This window comes from Coptis chinensis, chromosome 9 (genome assembly GCF_015680905.1).
Source record: "Coptis chinensis isolate HL-2020 chromosome 9, ASM1568090v1, whole genome shotgun sequence".
Classification (NCBI taxonomy): Eukaryota; Viridiplantae; Streptophyta; class Magnoliopsida; order Ranunculales; family Ranunculaceae; genus Coptis; species Coptis chinensis.
In genome coordinates, this window is record NC_141464.1 from 57,114,036 (window position 1) to 57,129,174 (window position 15,139).

General features: G+C 35.6%; 1 pseudogene; it reads right to left on the reverse strand.

The window, feature by feature from the left end:
* Window positions 1–5,303: 5,303 nt before the first annotated feature.
* LOC147476898 (protein trichome birefringence-like 39) lies at window positions 5,304–11,241 on the reverse strand (annotated as a pseudogene).
* Between the last annotated feature and the right edge of the window lie 3,898 nt (window positions 11,242–15,139).

Genomic DNA, 15,139 nt, shown 5'->3' on the forward strand with positions numbered 1-15,139 from the left:
AGAGAACATGCACATATGACAATATTGCATTTTAATTTTGGTTCTAGTTAGGGTCAATAGATAATTACTGCTGAAGGACAAACCGGGCTGACTAGACTTACAAAGATGGTATTGCCTTTTATTGTTTATTATTTTTGAACCTCTTTGCATGTAAATTCGTTGCTCAAATTAGTTGTAAATAAATTAAATAAAATTTGAATAACAACATACCAATTACAAAGTGCAAATTATTATAATTCGTTTTAGACAACTAATTCACATATTTACATACAATAAAAGTATAAATAAAATAAATCACAAAATAAGCTAGGGTTTTACCTTTAATTGTAATTCATTTTTATTTTATTCTTCATTATATTCATCTTCAATTCTTCTCAAATCTTCATCAACATATTGATCCAAACTTCTCATTCTCAAATTGTTAGAAATTAAATAGGGCTTTCAAATTTCGTAGATTATGGTTTCAATCGGGTATTGGAAGAAATCGAGGTTGTGCGTGTTTGAAAATGATATTTTCTTAAATTGATAGATTCAAGTACTTTTAGTTGGTTGGTGAAGTTGTAATAAGAATGTGCAAAACTAACAATGATGATTTTTCAACTTTCATTAGTTGTGACTTACCTGAGCAGAAGAGTTGGGTTAAAAAACCATAGTTATCAGACCCAGCCCGGACACTGACCCGACAAAGAAATTGGGTCACTGGGTCACCGGTTCGACCAGTGGGTCACTAGTTCAACCAGTGGGTCAATACTTAAGTTGAAAATATTATATAATTTACTTAGTACATACATTTTCACAACTTCATTAGTGGCCCAGGTGGTCTTTGAGCTATTTCATTTTCCAATAGACCAAGGTTTGAGTCTATACAGGTGTGTAATGGTAGAGATCCTACTAGTTTACTACTAGATGTTATTTATATTTCTTATATAGTTAATAACTAGCAAGAAAAGCTGTTGTGGTGTAATGGTAGAGATTCTAGTTTCTTTAATAGTCACTCAAGGTTGTCTTAGTACTAACAAATTAAAATTTTATAATTTCTAAAGTTAGTTATAGACCGGTGGCTCGGACGGTTTACAAGAAAACCGGACAAGTTAATCGGGTTTGGCCTGGGTCAACTACTTAAACGATCTATTATGTGACCAAACCCGGTTTGGTGACCGGTCGTCGGGTCAAACCGTTGGGCAATTTTATTAAAATTTTATAATTTCTAAAGTTAGTTATAGACCGGCGGCTCGGACTAAACCGTCCGGGTTAAAGTGGTTTACAAGAAACCTGAACGAGTTAACCGGGTTTGGCCTGGGTCAACTGCTTAAACGATCTACTATGTGACCCAACCTGGTTTGGTTGGTGTGTCAGCCGATTCACCAGTCAAAACCGGCAAGGGGGGTCTGATAACACTATAATAAACAATAAAGGCCAATACCATCTAGGCAATTATTAAAAAACATTCCAATAAACCACTTAAAATTTAATAATGAGTTTCACAAAAAAAAAATAGTATGAAAAAAAACATTAATAAAAAACATTCCAATAAACCAATTTTTTTTTACTTACCTTTTTGCCCTTACAAAATTATCATTTATCATTTATTTTAAGTTCATAACCATTAAAGAGGGATAAATGTGTCTTTGAATATTTGATGGGTTGATAAGACTAAAACAAATAGCCAAAGACCCAAAGCGAAACCGGTCAGTTTGTATAATTTTAATCACCCATAACAAACTTGTATGCTCTCCTTCCTTTATTTCACTCTCAATTTTTAAACAAACGATCATACCTCAACCCAAAAAAAAACAAAAAAAAAAACAAAAAATACAAATTTAAAAGGGACTTGTGGCGCAACGCAGCTTGTTGCACGTTTGTCATAATTATTTGTAAAACTCATTATTATTATCAATAAAATTTCCACTTAAAAAGAAATAAACAAAACAAGATAAATTTTCAATGTTATTTTCAATGTTAATATATTTATTTTCAATGTTAGAAGTCTATATAACATTATAACATTATAGGAAGTTAACAATTTGTTGAATCATTGTAGACTTGTGGACTAGATTATGTAGATATATATATAGATATAGTAGTATCAATTAATGGCTTAAGTGCTTAAATAGTTAACTTCATCAGTCCATATTAAATTTTTAATAGTCAACACACTCTAGTTTTGTGAATTGAAATAAATGCATAATTTTGTTGATATTTATTGTTTAGACCTTATGAAAAAAAAAAAAAAAAAAACTTACATACAATTTTTTTTTGGGTGCGGTGGGTGTACATATAATCTCGCACCCCCTGTCTTAGAATCTTGGCTCCGTCCCTGTTTGAGTTCAAACCCAAAATGAAGAACAACACTTTATTTGTCACTCTACACAATGATGAAAAATACTTGTTAGAACTTGGGAAGAATCTAGAACCAACATACACTTTTAAAGGTATTTTGATGTTTGATGTTGAAATTTAGGTTAATTCAAATAATTTGTTGTGATTTTTCTGTTTTTAATGGCAATGAATTATATGGGTTGCTGGTTGAGTTTGAAAACTGAGTTGAATGGGTTTGAATCAGCTTGTTTCGTTGAAATCGATTGATATTATTGTTTGGAACCAAATTATTAATTTTGTTGTATTTTTTTTTTCTGTTTTTAATAGCTATGAAAACCGGTTTGAATCAGCTTGTTTTGTTGTTTCGTTGGAATCGGTTTGAATCAGCTTGTTTCATTTGTTTATCATTTGAATCAGCTTGTTTAGTTGTTTGAACCGGTCAAATAGGTTTGAATCAGCTTGTTTCATTGTCTATTAGTTGAATCGATTGATATTATTGTTTGGAGCCAATCACAAACATTATCACCAAATTTGGGGTTATTTTTTAAAAAAAATGCGTTTACAACTCGTTAAATTGGCAAGGCGTCTTGTTCCAGTTTAAAACCCGGGTTTTTCAAAATATCGCATTTTAAACTTAAAAAACGTTTAAAACCCGAGATTTTGAAAATCTCCTGTTTAAAACTTTATTAAAACATTTTTTTTTTAATATAAAAGAAAACGTGAGAAGAAAAATGGGTTTTAGAGTTTACCTTTTTGAAGAGTTGACGTTAGATTGACTTATTGAGGCAGTTCTATTTTGCTTTGGACTATTAATATTTGAAAATTTTAAAGTTATTAACTTATTTGTAGTACTTGATTATGCAATTATGGTTGGTAATTAGTAGTATTTTATTTAGGGCCGTGTTTTGGTACTGAATCTAAAATTTCTAGTATTTGGATGAGTAATTGATAATTTGATACTTTCATGTATTTGAATTTTCTTTCATTTATATTATTTTTATTTTTATTTTATGTGGTTATTATTTTTTCCACTCTTATAAAAAATTAAATTCTTTATCTATTGTATTTTTTATCATCGGTTTTTACCGTTTATTTTACGTTTTAAACCCATTTTACCGTTTTAAACCTGTTTTTTTATGCCCTACGGTTTTTTACATTTTTTTTTCCCCAAAACGTTTGGTTCCGTTTAATTCAAGTACCTACTGTAGTTGGTGACAATGATCACAAATGCATCGAGCCCATCTCTCACTCTCACACCCAGCCCATAAAAAACGCCCATTAAATCTCCGAAATTCACGAAATCCCCAAAACCATGTTTACATTTTCTGTCAGCACATGTCAAATCCATTTTACCACAAACAGAGTACGGAAAACATCAAAAGCAACACTACCGAAAAGGAGAGTGTTAAATTTTTTTGATGATAAAGCTAAATTGAATGCTCATATCGGAAGTCACGGGAAGAAGCCCAAATTGGACGACAAGGTTGAATGGAAACAATCATATATATTTTTTAATAAACCTTATTTGTTTTTTGTCTCTTTTTTATTCTAACTTTAAGTTAATTCAAGTATGCATATCTTCAAATCGAGTTTACTGAAATTAAAAGAGACAATAATATATTGGAAGAAGAATTTCAGAAGCTAAGAAAGGATGGAGCTGGAGTTTGCTTTAGTGCTCGAGAAACTTGAGGTAATAATGAAGATATTATTCAACAATAAAAAATTCAGTGTAGTTAAATTTTGAAGTCATACTGGAAGTTAAATTTCATAATCTGAGAGCTGGTGGGTAAATTTCACAACATTTGAACTCAAATGTGCATCGTTCTTTCTTCAACGATTGGGTAAATATTGAGTGGAGCTTAAACACTCGCTCGATCAAGTATATTTCCAAGAAACCAATGATAAAAAATTTGGGACTCCACCAATTATGCTATTAAGTCTTCATCAACCAAAGGGTGGCTTACTAGAACCTAGGAATTGCCAATTGGCCTTCGAAAAGACTTGGATTAAATTTTGTTTCTTTATGTCGACGCTCTTGCTTGGAGAGCACTTACCACCGACAATCTTAGAAACAGAGGCAATACGAAAAACCAATTTATCATGTGTGGAAGGGAGGAAGAAAACATCCACAACTTGTTTTAGGACTACTTCTGAATAGCGCTATGGGAGTTCGACGGGTTTAGATATGGCAGATGCTGATGATGTTCCTTTGATGAACACCATAGGTAATTGGTAGTGCCGACACCTCTTACCTACTGACAAACTTTAAGGAAAATTCTTTCCATATGTTGGAACATATGGTTGGAAGAAAGGGGCAGAATGGTTTTAAGACACAAACTCTTCAGCTTTGAGCAAATCATTTGTATAGTAAAATCTTTGTTATGGCTGTTGGACTCATGCGGTATTAGAATGAGGGGCCTGAGATCTGGGTCGCTTCTTTGACTTGGAATATTGGCATAGAGATGGTTGTATTTTGAGTCCATAACTTCCTTAATACCTCACTAAATTGGGATTTTCTTTGTATATAAGCCCCCCTCTGTTTTAGTGTATGCTGACCAAAATTACTATCTAAGAGGCCTGGCGCATATATGGTCAGACTCTAGATTTGCCCAGGAGGCATGTGGATAGGTTTCAAGGATAATGGGGAGCCTAGGCCCATTGCCTATAATAGGTACGAGCCTAGAGCGCCTAGTATTGTCTATTGACTAGGTTCAACTCCAGCACCTATGCTTTCAACTGCATAGGAAAGAAAAATAACATAGGTGGAAGCTGGAGAGTAAATTCAACGAGAAACGATTTTCTGGATAACTTTGATATTCAGATCTTACTTTTCATCGCTAAAGATCTATTTGGGGGGGCGCATAGTTGATACTTTACAGTTGCTGACCTTGTTATTACTCGTTCAAACATATTCAAAAAGGGAAATGAGAAACTTCCAACAAAAATGACTAACTAAAACATTACAGAGGTATTACTCCTCTTCTTCAGAGTAGAAGAGAGGCATATAGGCGCTGATTCCATGTGTCAGGCAGTCCAGGAAGGCACCAGTGGCTACAGTCATTGCCTTTGTGGTTACCGCTGTAAAGTGGGGTGAACGTCTCTTCTCAACTGTGAAAGTGTTGTGACGTCCAGCATGTAGACTGGTTTCCTAATCCTACCCAGTACTTTATTCACCACAAAAGCTTCTGGAGGCAGACCTACTGGGTATCTTGATCCGGATACTGGTAACATCTCACCTTCGCAATCCTTTAATGGATTATTCCAGTCCTTCCCTCTGCCTTTGTCACACCCCAAATTTCCAGACAATATTTAAAACAATTATATTTAATTATCTGGAAATCCGGGGTGAAACAAAACCCAAAACCCTGTTATCAAAACCGCTCTATATATACAAAAACTGAAATCAAAAAAAAGCGAAAAGGAAAAAAATCCTTAAATTACATTATTAAACTATAAAGAAACTAACTCACTCTTGGAAAATCTTAAACTAGGAAGACTCCAAGAAAGCAACTCCAAATCACGTCTCCTTATCCATTGACTCCACCATCTATGTTCCCAAGAACACACCCCGCGTTACAAAACAAAGCAAACATGGGTTGACAAATTGAATTTCTTTGGTATGAGTAGATTAACAACAAAATATATAATAATCATTTAAATGAATAAATATAACATTTCAACAATTTCAACTTGGAAGACAATATAGTTCCGTTTTCCAAAAACGGCGTGTAGTTTATTCCCAAGTAAGATTTCACCCCCAACATACAACTTCTAAGAATCTCATATAACAGTACTCGTTATTTCCACTTTCCAAAATAACTCACAATACAATACCACTTACATTCCATTTATTAACTGCACATATGATAACCTAATAAAAAATGAGTTTGGTATACCTTACCTTTAAGCTAACACGTCGTCTTAGGGTAGGATATTTACGTCCCTCATGAAAAAGATTAATAGATCCTACCCTCACGCAAAAAAACAGAGTTAGACATCACAATAAAATGATTTATCTCGGCCTGGTCAAAATTCCATTCATAACCAAACCTCATTTAAGACATTTAAGTCTAATTGATATGACCTGTTTCGTCCCAGATATTCGGGAATACCACTTATCATAATACCTATATCAAGGGTAGTCATTCATATGACATCATTACGTCATAAAGTTTCTGGCATAATCATAGATCTCGACTATCACAAGTCATTAATAGTTTCAGAATAACATATCAAGTTATAGTCAATTCACAAATCACATAGAACTCACAATCATTTATTAGTATTATTCATCGTCACACTTCATATCCATAACATCACACATTTCTATATTTTTATTTTTAGTATCACTCGCCTACTTATGAGAACGAGGAAAAGTCACAACCAAGGAGTACATTCATCCCTTGTGAGTATCAACTCATACAAACCATGTAAACATTTATCATAAGAAATCATATACATCATATGCAATAACTCCATCACACGTAAAATCAATATTTTACTTTGCTTATTAATTATCTCGTTGACTCATTTATTCAAAGACAATCCCTGCCCAACCTTTTAGTTCTACTCCACGATTTGCACTACACACATTTGCCAAATCACACATATCCGTGCTCCTCACTCACACCGAAGTACCACTACAAGACATACGCCCCAAGCGGGATATCGCCTCCGTGGAAACATACTTTCATCTTGTAAACTCAGAACTTGTGAGTCACAGCCATCTCCGGGCTTTCCATACACATAATCACAAAGCCTCTTTGGGCATAACAAAATATCAGGTCATTCATGGCACATTCAATGAATACCTTGGGTCATTCCCGCCACATTCAAGGAATACCCATCATAACACTAATCGGGCCATTCATGGCACATTCAATAAATGCCCGAGTCATTCCCCGCCACATTCAAGGAATACCCAAACCTACATTCCGCATACATTCAAGGAATACGACCAACCCATGGCTAATACCTTAGTTCCTCTCTAGAAGGCGGTCCAAACTATTGGGTCATTCATGGCACATTCAATGAATACAGGGTCATTCATGGCACATTCAATGAATACCAATCTATCTATCACATGACATCATAAGTCATAATATCTCATTACCAAATCCGAGGCATGGAGAGTTCTAAAGATGTGGGCTTACACTTTAAAACATTATTATCACTTATAATTATACTAGCATTACTCATGTCAAAACATACCACACATGTAGAGAGTCATTTCAAGTGTCAAGGCAAATCAAGCACTTAAGCATCATTTAATGTAAAACGGACTTATAATCAAACAAATACAATTTACATAACCACACTCATATATATACAATATTGTAAACAAATAGTTCATTAACCCAAATTCAAGTCCACACACACTAATGTCCAAAACATATCTACATATACTAAAGTCTATATTCATATACAACTTCTATCTCACACATATATATTTATGTAGTATCAAAACAACAAGATTTCTAACACAATCACATAGTTATCACACAAACTAATATATATATTATAGATATAGTGTAACGTGACTTTTGCTCAAAGTCGCCTCAATGATCCAAATCTTTCAAGATTGGAATCAAACTTCAGAGTAGTTCTTATCACCACATAATCAATGCTAAGGTTTTTCCTACATTCATCCAAATAACATGTAACTTAATTATTTAGAAACTAAGGTATTTAGATATACTTTTTCATGTAGAACTCAAGTCCCAACCTTAGCCCATCTAAAAGAAAATTTAGGTTGAAAACGGTCAAAATCCTAATTTCAAGCAAATGGGATTTCTCGACCGGGATATCTTTCGAATGGAACAACTCTTTCCATTGTGTATCCAAACGCGATCGGGCTTTTCAGGTTGCAAAGTCAATTTACGTAACTTACTTTCTCTTGTTTAACATCAAATCTAAATTAGATAATTTACCAACCAAGTTATACAATATCCCAAGATTTTATTACTATATATATATCCATATAAGCAAACATATGAAAAATCGAAAAGTCAACATTCATTCCAACGGTCAAAGTCAACGGTCAACAGTCAAAGTCAACGGTCAACACCTCATGGTCAATGTCAAACTCAACATGTCATGGTCAAAGTCAAACTGTCCTAGTCAAAGTCAAAGGTGAAAGTCAACCGTCCATGGTCAAAGGTCAAAGTCAACGGTCGATGGTCAAAGTCAAACCGCCCTAGTCAAAGTCAAAGGTGAAAGTCAACCGCCCATACGGTCAAAGTCAAAGTATCGTCGTTCCATGTTCGGCCGGGTTCATGGTCACGACCATGGTTCATGGCTAAAGGCAAAGGTGCATGGCTCATGGGCTCATGACCACGGTCCTGGTTCGGACCTAACCGCCAAGCCCAAACCTTAGACCCGAAGTCTAAAACGATGGTGAAAGACCCAAAGAGATCTATTTTAAGTCCAATGGATCTGGTCCCAAGCAATATTAGAAAGCGGGCCCAAAACTTATACCAATGGGCCCAAAACACAATTGAAGTTCGGTCCAAAATACAAATGGGTTCGCCCCAAAAATAAAACAAAGAGAATCGCCCAACATAACTAATGTGGTCCGAAAATTTAACCGAAATTTCGCCCAACTACCATCGATATTTCGTCCAACCACCATTGAAATTTCGCCCAAAGAACTAATCTAAACCGGTCCAAAACATAAATAGGTTTCGCCCAAAACTAATATCAAAACCGCCCAAACAAACAACCGTCGGTTTTGGCCCAATTAACTTAACTTGGTTCGCCCAACAACCTGAATCTAAACCGCCCAAAAGAACTAATCCAAATTGGTCAGGCCCAAGCCCATGCGAATTAGAGTTAGACTAGGTGGGACTGGGAGCACTGGATCCCTCTCACTGTCATCTTCCTCAGCTCCAGCCAAAGCAGCCACCAAAAACCGCCGGCCACCATTCTCCTCTTCCATCAAATCGGTTTTATACCAAATCCAAAACCAAACAACATTTGTTAAAACAAAAACCCTAAATCCTACAATCCAACCCTCACCAAAACTAGATCTAGGAATCAATCCCGCCGCCATTAATGGCTTCTCCAAGCTTTCACAGCCCCTATTCGACCGCCCTCACCCACTCAAACACACCCCCTCTTCAACCAACCTTTGGGGTGTAATCAACACCCAACCCGAACCTCCAAGCCCTCAACTGCCGACGCCATTGACGTCTCCTCCAAGTTCCCACAGCACCTCCGTCCAGCCCCGACATCACACCACAATACAAAACCACCCCATCACTTTAACCCCCATCCAAATCAGATATAGCTTCAACCAATCCATCGCCGATATTATTCATTGAGCTTTAGCCGTCACCATTAACGACTTCTCAAGCTCCAACAGCACGCTCAAATTTCCATCTCGACGTCCATCATATATCAACAACCAATCCACAACAAGCCTCAACAGTTTAACCAATTTTTAACAAGATGAGCGGGGATTTAATACTAGTCACAAGATGAAGCAGATTAAAAACGATCTCAACAGAGAGTTTCGACAGTTCTAAATCAACTCTGAGTTTCACACGAGTTTTAACAACTCGACACGACGTCGAATCAAAACAAAATAATGAGAAAGATATATATAAAAATATTAGACAAGATATACCGATATTCAAAAAATCAGGTGATATAGCAAAATAGCTACTCACCGTATGAACAGCTCCTACTTAATTTCTCTCGAAGTCCGAGCCGTCAAGGCTCCACCCTCCGTAAATCCAACTTTCATCTCTCTGCATTTTTAATATTCTATTCTCCAGGAACCCTATTTTCTAGAAAAATGTGTTTATATACTTGGGTCCGAAACCCAAGTCCAACACCGACTCGGGCCCAAAACCAGGCCCACGTATCCCGAGTCCAATCCGACGATTTTTTTTTTAAAATAAACAATTAAATTAATTAATTAAATAGAAAAATACGTATAAAAAAACACGGGGTGTTATAGCCTTAGTAGACACTAGATTAGTAGAAGTTACCAGTAGTGACCCATAGTTTCCTAGTTTTAATATTTTAGTTTGACAATGGTAGAGATGTTAGAATTCAGGACTAATATATTACGAGGACGCTTTCTTATACGGTTATCTTCTTCACCAAAACGTTAGTCAGTATGTCATCCATGTGGTTCCATAGAAATTTTGTTCTCCCAATGCTTATTAGCGAGTGAAAAGATCTGTTTGATGAGGTAGCCATGGGTGTTATATGATAAAAAAAATTGATGGCTTACTCGTAATGGGTGGGAGAAATCCCTAGCAGGAAGACTTTGGTTTTGGCAGGATCAATGTATAGGTTTACCCATTTCGCCCAAGTTGTCATTCCCTTGTAGAATGCAATCAGACGATTCATGTCTTTGTGCAACCTGTTCCCCTCCTGCATGTAGTCCCATCTGTAAGACACACTAGAATTGTCACTCAGTAGTCCATTTAATGAAAGTACTTGCTTCCAACAACGTTTTTAGTATTAAGAGATTTTGTAATCTTTTAGGAAACAGCAATCATACGGTTGGGGTCCTCCCTTGGTGGGTCCACCAGTGGCACGAGTTGAAAATTAGCATGTCCATTCCCATCCATGCATTGCCTCCCTTGATCGAGTCGAGCTTTAGAACCACGCCTACTTTTTCCCGAACCAGGTCAACCAGAAAATACGTACGATAAAGCAATATTGTGACTCCATATTCCTGCAACAAAAAAGAAAGCTTAGCTGCACTACAGCACTAGGTTCATACTGTCTTTTGAACGTTTGAATTTGTGCTTTTTCATGCATCTTAAAGCAGCATGAACTAAGGGCCGATATAGTCTGTAGAGTTTAGTTTGTGGGTCGTTTGTTCGACCTTGTACAATACATGGAATAATGCTGCTGTTGTTGCAGACTTGCAGAGAGTCCTTGCTTTAAAGTTAAAACACACATCAATTCAGATTTTAGGACGGTCTATGGCTATGTTATTGTTTGAAACTTCGAGTGTAAATTATGATTATTTCTTTCGTTAGACAGATAATCTGATCTTGGAACTCTTTTCTCTTTGTCAAATCCTTTTTTTACATCACATGATTTCCTTGTGCTGTAATGCGCTTATTATTGAGGTCAATGCTGTGTGTAAAGGTAGGGCATTAGCCATATAAAGAGTTTGTGTTGTAGTGTTGTAAAGGTTGGCCATAAGCCATATAAAGAGTTTGTGATCCAAAATCAGATAGTACCATATCTTCAGAAAAAGTTATGTTAGGTCGACATAGAGTCAAAGAATTAAAATATAGATATTGAAATCGAGAGAATTTTTTTTTTATTGGCAAGTCTGTTTTAAATGAGATCACCCCAGACCTCTGGTATCATCACCTAAAGGTTTTACCGACTTTGCTAATCGGCACCTGCAATCAAGAGAAATTTCAATATCTATATTTGTTGAAGTTGTGAAAGGATTTGATTTGTCTGTTAACAAGTCTAGCAAAACTATTATATTGATTCAGTCATTGAAATACATTTTAGGAAAAAATTGTGGTAACCTGACGTTAATTGTGTTTGCTGAAGTGGTTAGTGAATTGATCAGGTCCTTGTTCAAGGTCTGGATACATATTTATGGAGTGTGAGAAAGATAACGTTATGAAGGAATCCATTTTTGATTATGGAAGAGTAGACCCAATACTGGATAAACAGAAAAGTATTTCATTGACGTCGTTGTGTCCTTTTCATGAAGATTGACATTACTTGTGATGGTGCAACGTATCGTCCGTTCTACCCTTTATATATCGGAAAAAAGCGATTTTACTCAGCACATTAGTATGTTCTATTCCATTCCATTCTTCGTCTAATTGGATTCCTTGTAATGTTTTTAAGCCTCGGTGGAATATCGTCTGAGAGTTGTGAGTTTCAAAGGTTTACCAGGTGCAAATGTGCAATTGGTCTGACCTAGTGAGTCAAGATAGATTTTCTCTCTCGAAAGAGGAGCATTGTCTTTGCTTTTGAAAGAATTAGTTTCAGAAGGGCCCTTCGTGAAACGGTGTCCGAGTCTGTTGGTAAGGAGTTGGATGGATGTGGCGTTTAAGATTGCTCTTTGAAGGGTCTTTCCAAGTTTGTTGGTAAGGAGTTGGATGGATGTGGTGTTTGGAACGCATGTTGAAGCCTTGAAGGGTCTGGGTAAGTTCAGGACGTAGATTGTATCCAACTTGGATGAAGGAGGTGCAGATTTGATTTTGGGGGAATACGTAGTTGGGCAAGACCAATTTGGATTTTAATTAATGAAGTTGTTCTATGATCAATTTGTACTGATAAAAAAAAATGAACTGTGTTCTTTATCTCGATAAAGGAGAGTGTCCAACTAAGGAGCTTGTAATAGCATGTCCCTATAATGATTCTAGGACTTTGTCTTAATGAGTTTCCTCAGTAACTGAAATTTGAAGGCTTAGTGTAAAGAGAAAGGAGTTTCTGTCAACTACTTGTTTTGAATCATTTTTATTTTTTGCATATATTGCTAATTTGCTATATGGTATGCAGTAGGACTAAAGCTTTTTTTTTCTTGTGTGAAGGAGGACTAAAGCTTGATCCAGACCCAAACTACTCTGACTTAGCAGCATAGTTTAAAATTTGCAGATGTCCATTAACAAGACTAGTAGAATTTAGAAACGTGGAAGAATTTGAACCGTAGATCAAAGCACTACATGTCTACATATAAAAGTATATAACTATAGCTTGTATAAATTGCTTGAAACAAGAATTTTGAACACAGTGCAACCAAAGCCTCACTCACCAAATCGTAACTATGCTCAATCATCATTCACTAACGGCAAAACAGTTGCAGATATCACTGGTAAACATAGTACAAAATATCAGGATATGGTTATTTATCGATACTCAATTTCTGGATATGTATCGTGGATATATCTCTCTCTTTGGGGATATTTGACATTGTTTCACATGCAAATATCGTGGATATATCTAAAATATCGACAAATATCGTAGATATTGTGGATATTTCTTGGTATATCATGATACATTATTTATATTTATTTAAAATATAATGGTAAATATTAAATAAAATTGTTATATACACAAAATATCGCTAAATATCTCCAAATATCTCTAAATATTCTCAAATATCACAAATATCGCAAATATCGTTAAAATATCGTAGATATTTGCAGTCGTATATATCTCTTAAGATATCGTGATATTTATATATTTTTTTCTGAAATATGGATAGATATCCCCAAATATCGCGATATATCGGAATATTTTGTGCTATGCTGGTAAATATTGATTATTCTGTAAAACAGAATCAGTTTATTGGTTACTTTCAATTGTAAACATAAACACTTGTAATAAAAAACAAATATTTCCCTTATTGAAGTTTCATGCAGAATAAGTTAATCCTTGTCTCTGTTACAGCTCAACTGCTGGGACTACCCTTTGCTCCCTCATATATGAATCATCAGAACTTCGAAAACCTCACTGGTGTCAATTATGCATCGGGAGCAAGCGGCATTCTCGCCGAGACAGGAACCAATTTAGTAACAGTCTTACATTTAGATCCAAGTTATAAATAGTCCACCTTGAAAGAAAACTTTCTCATTGACATGTGACATGTATGGTGAGCGCATATCCTTGGGTCAGCAGATAAGTTTGTTCCTGAAAACCGTCGAAGAAGTGTTGCAACCGAAGCTTGGAAGCAAAAAAGACCTCAACAGTTACTTGTCCAAGTCCATATTCATGGTTTCTACTGGAACTAATGACTATATAAACAATTATCTTCAACCTCAATTTTTCAATACCAGTTTAACATACTCTACTCAAGAATTTGTTCTCATTCTCATGGGCAAACTCTCTCTGCATACTGAGGTTAAAGTGCTCGACTTATTTGCTTTTAAATCCATTCAGTTGAACCAATAACAATATGTCCTACTTTTGAGTTTAATTGTCATTAGGATTTCTTAACACGGATTTAAAATCACTATTGTAACTTGGTTTTTTGGAATTGGCAGAGGCTATATAGAGTGGGAGCCAGGAAGATAATAATCTTTGAGCTTGGGCCTTTTGGATGCATGCCGACGTATACAAATAGATTTAAACCAATAGGACCTTGCCTAGAATACTACAATCAGCTGATATCACATTTCAATAGTCAGCTTTCTGCGACACTGGATCGACTAACAAATGTTCTTCCTGGGTCACTTATTATCAATGGACAAAAAAATGCCCCTGTCAAAGATATTATTGAAAATCCATCCAACTCTGGTGAGTTTTTCAAATCGTAATGATTATACCTAAGTATCTAATCTCTGTTCTGAATGAGTTTTTATGTTTTTGTTCAGGATTTATAGACACAAAAAACCCATGCTGCATTGCTGGGGATGGGACTTTGGCATGCACTCCTGCTCTCCCACCATGCATGAGTGATGACCAATACCTCTGCCCTCTGGTGGGACGGTTATCATCTCACTGAGGCAGCATATTTAATCATCGCGAAGACTTGCTATAGTGGATCATATATATGCTCCCCATTCAATATCAAGAACCTGGCGCAAAAATGATTATGTCAATGTAGTTGACTGCAGCAGGCTAATTTGTTTAGGAGCATCATCTATTGTGGACAACTGGACAATACCTCTCTTGTAAGCTAAATGAATTTGAATCATTGAAAAAAGTGCCAGTCTGACTAGAAAAGTTTACAAATCAAAATATAACTTCCTGATCAGAGAAAAATATATATTCGCAACGTCGAATACTAATTAGTCAAAAGATTAGTAGATATTCATTTCAAAATGAGTCTCTCCCCAGAGAGCTGTATCTCGATTGAAGAGAGTGAATGAATTTTAAC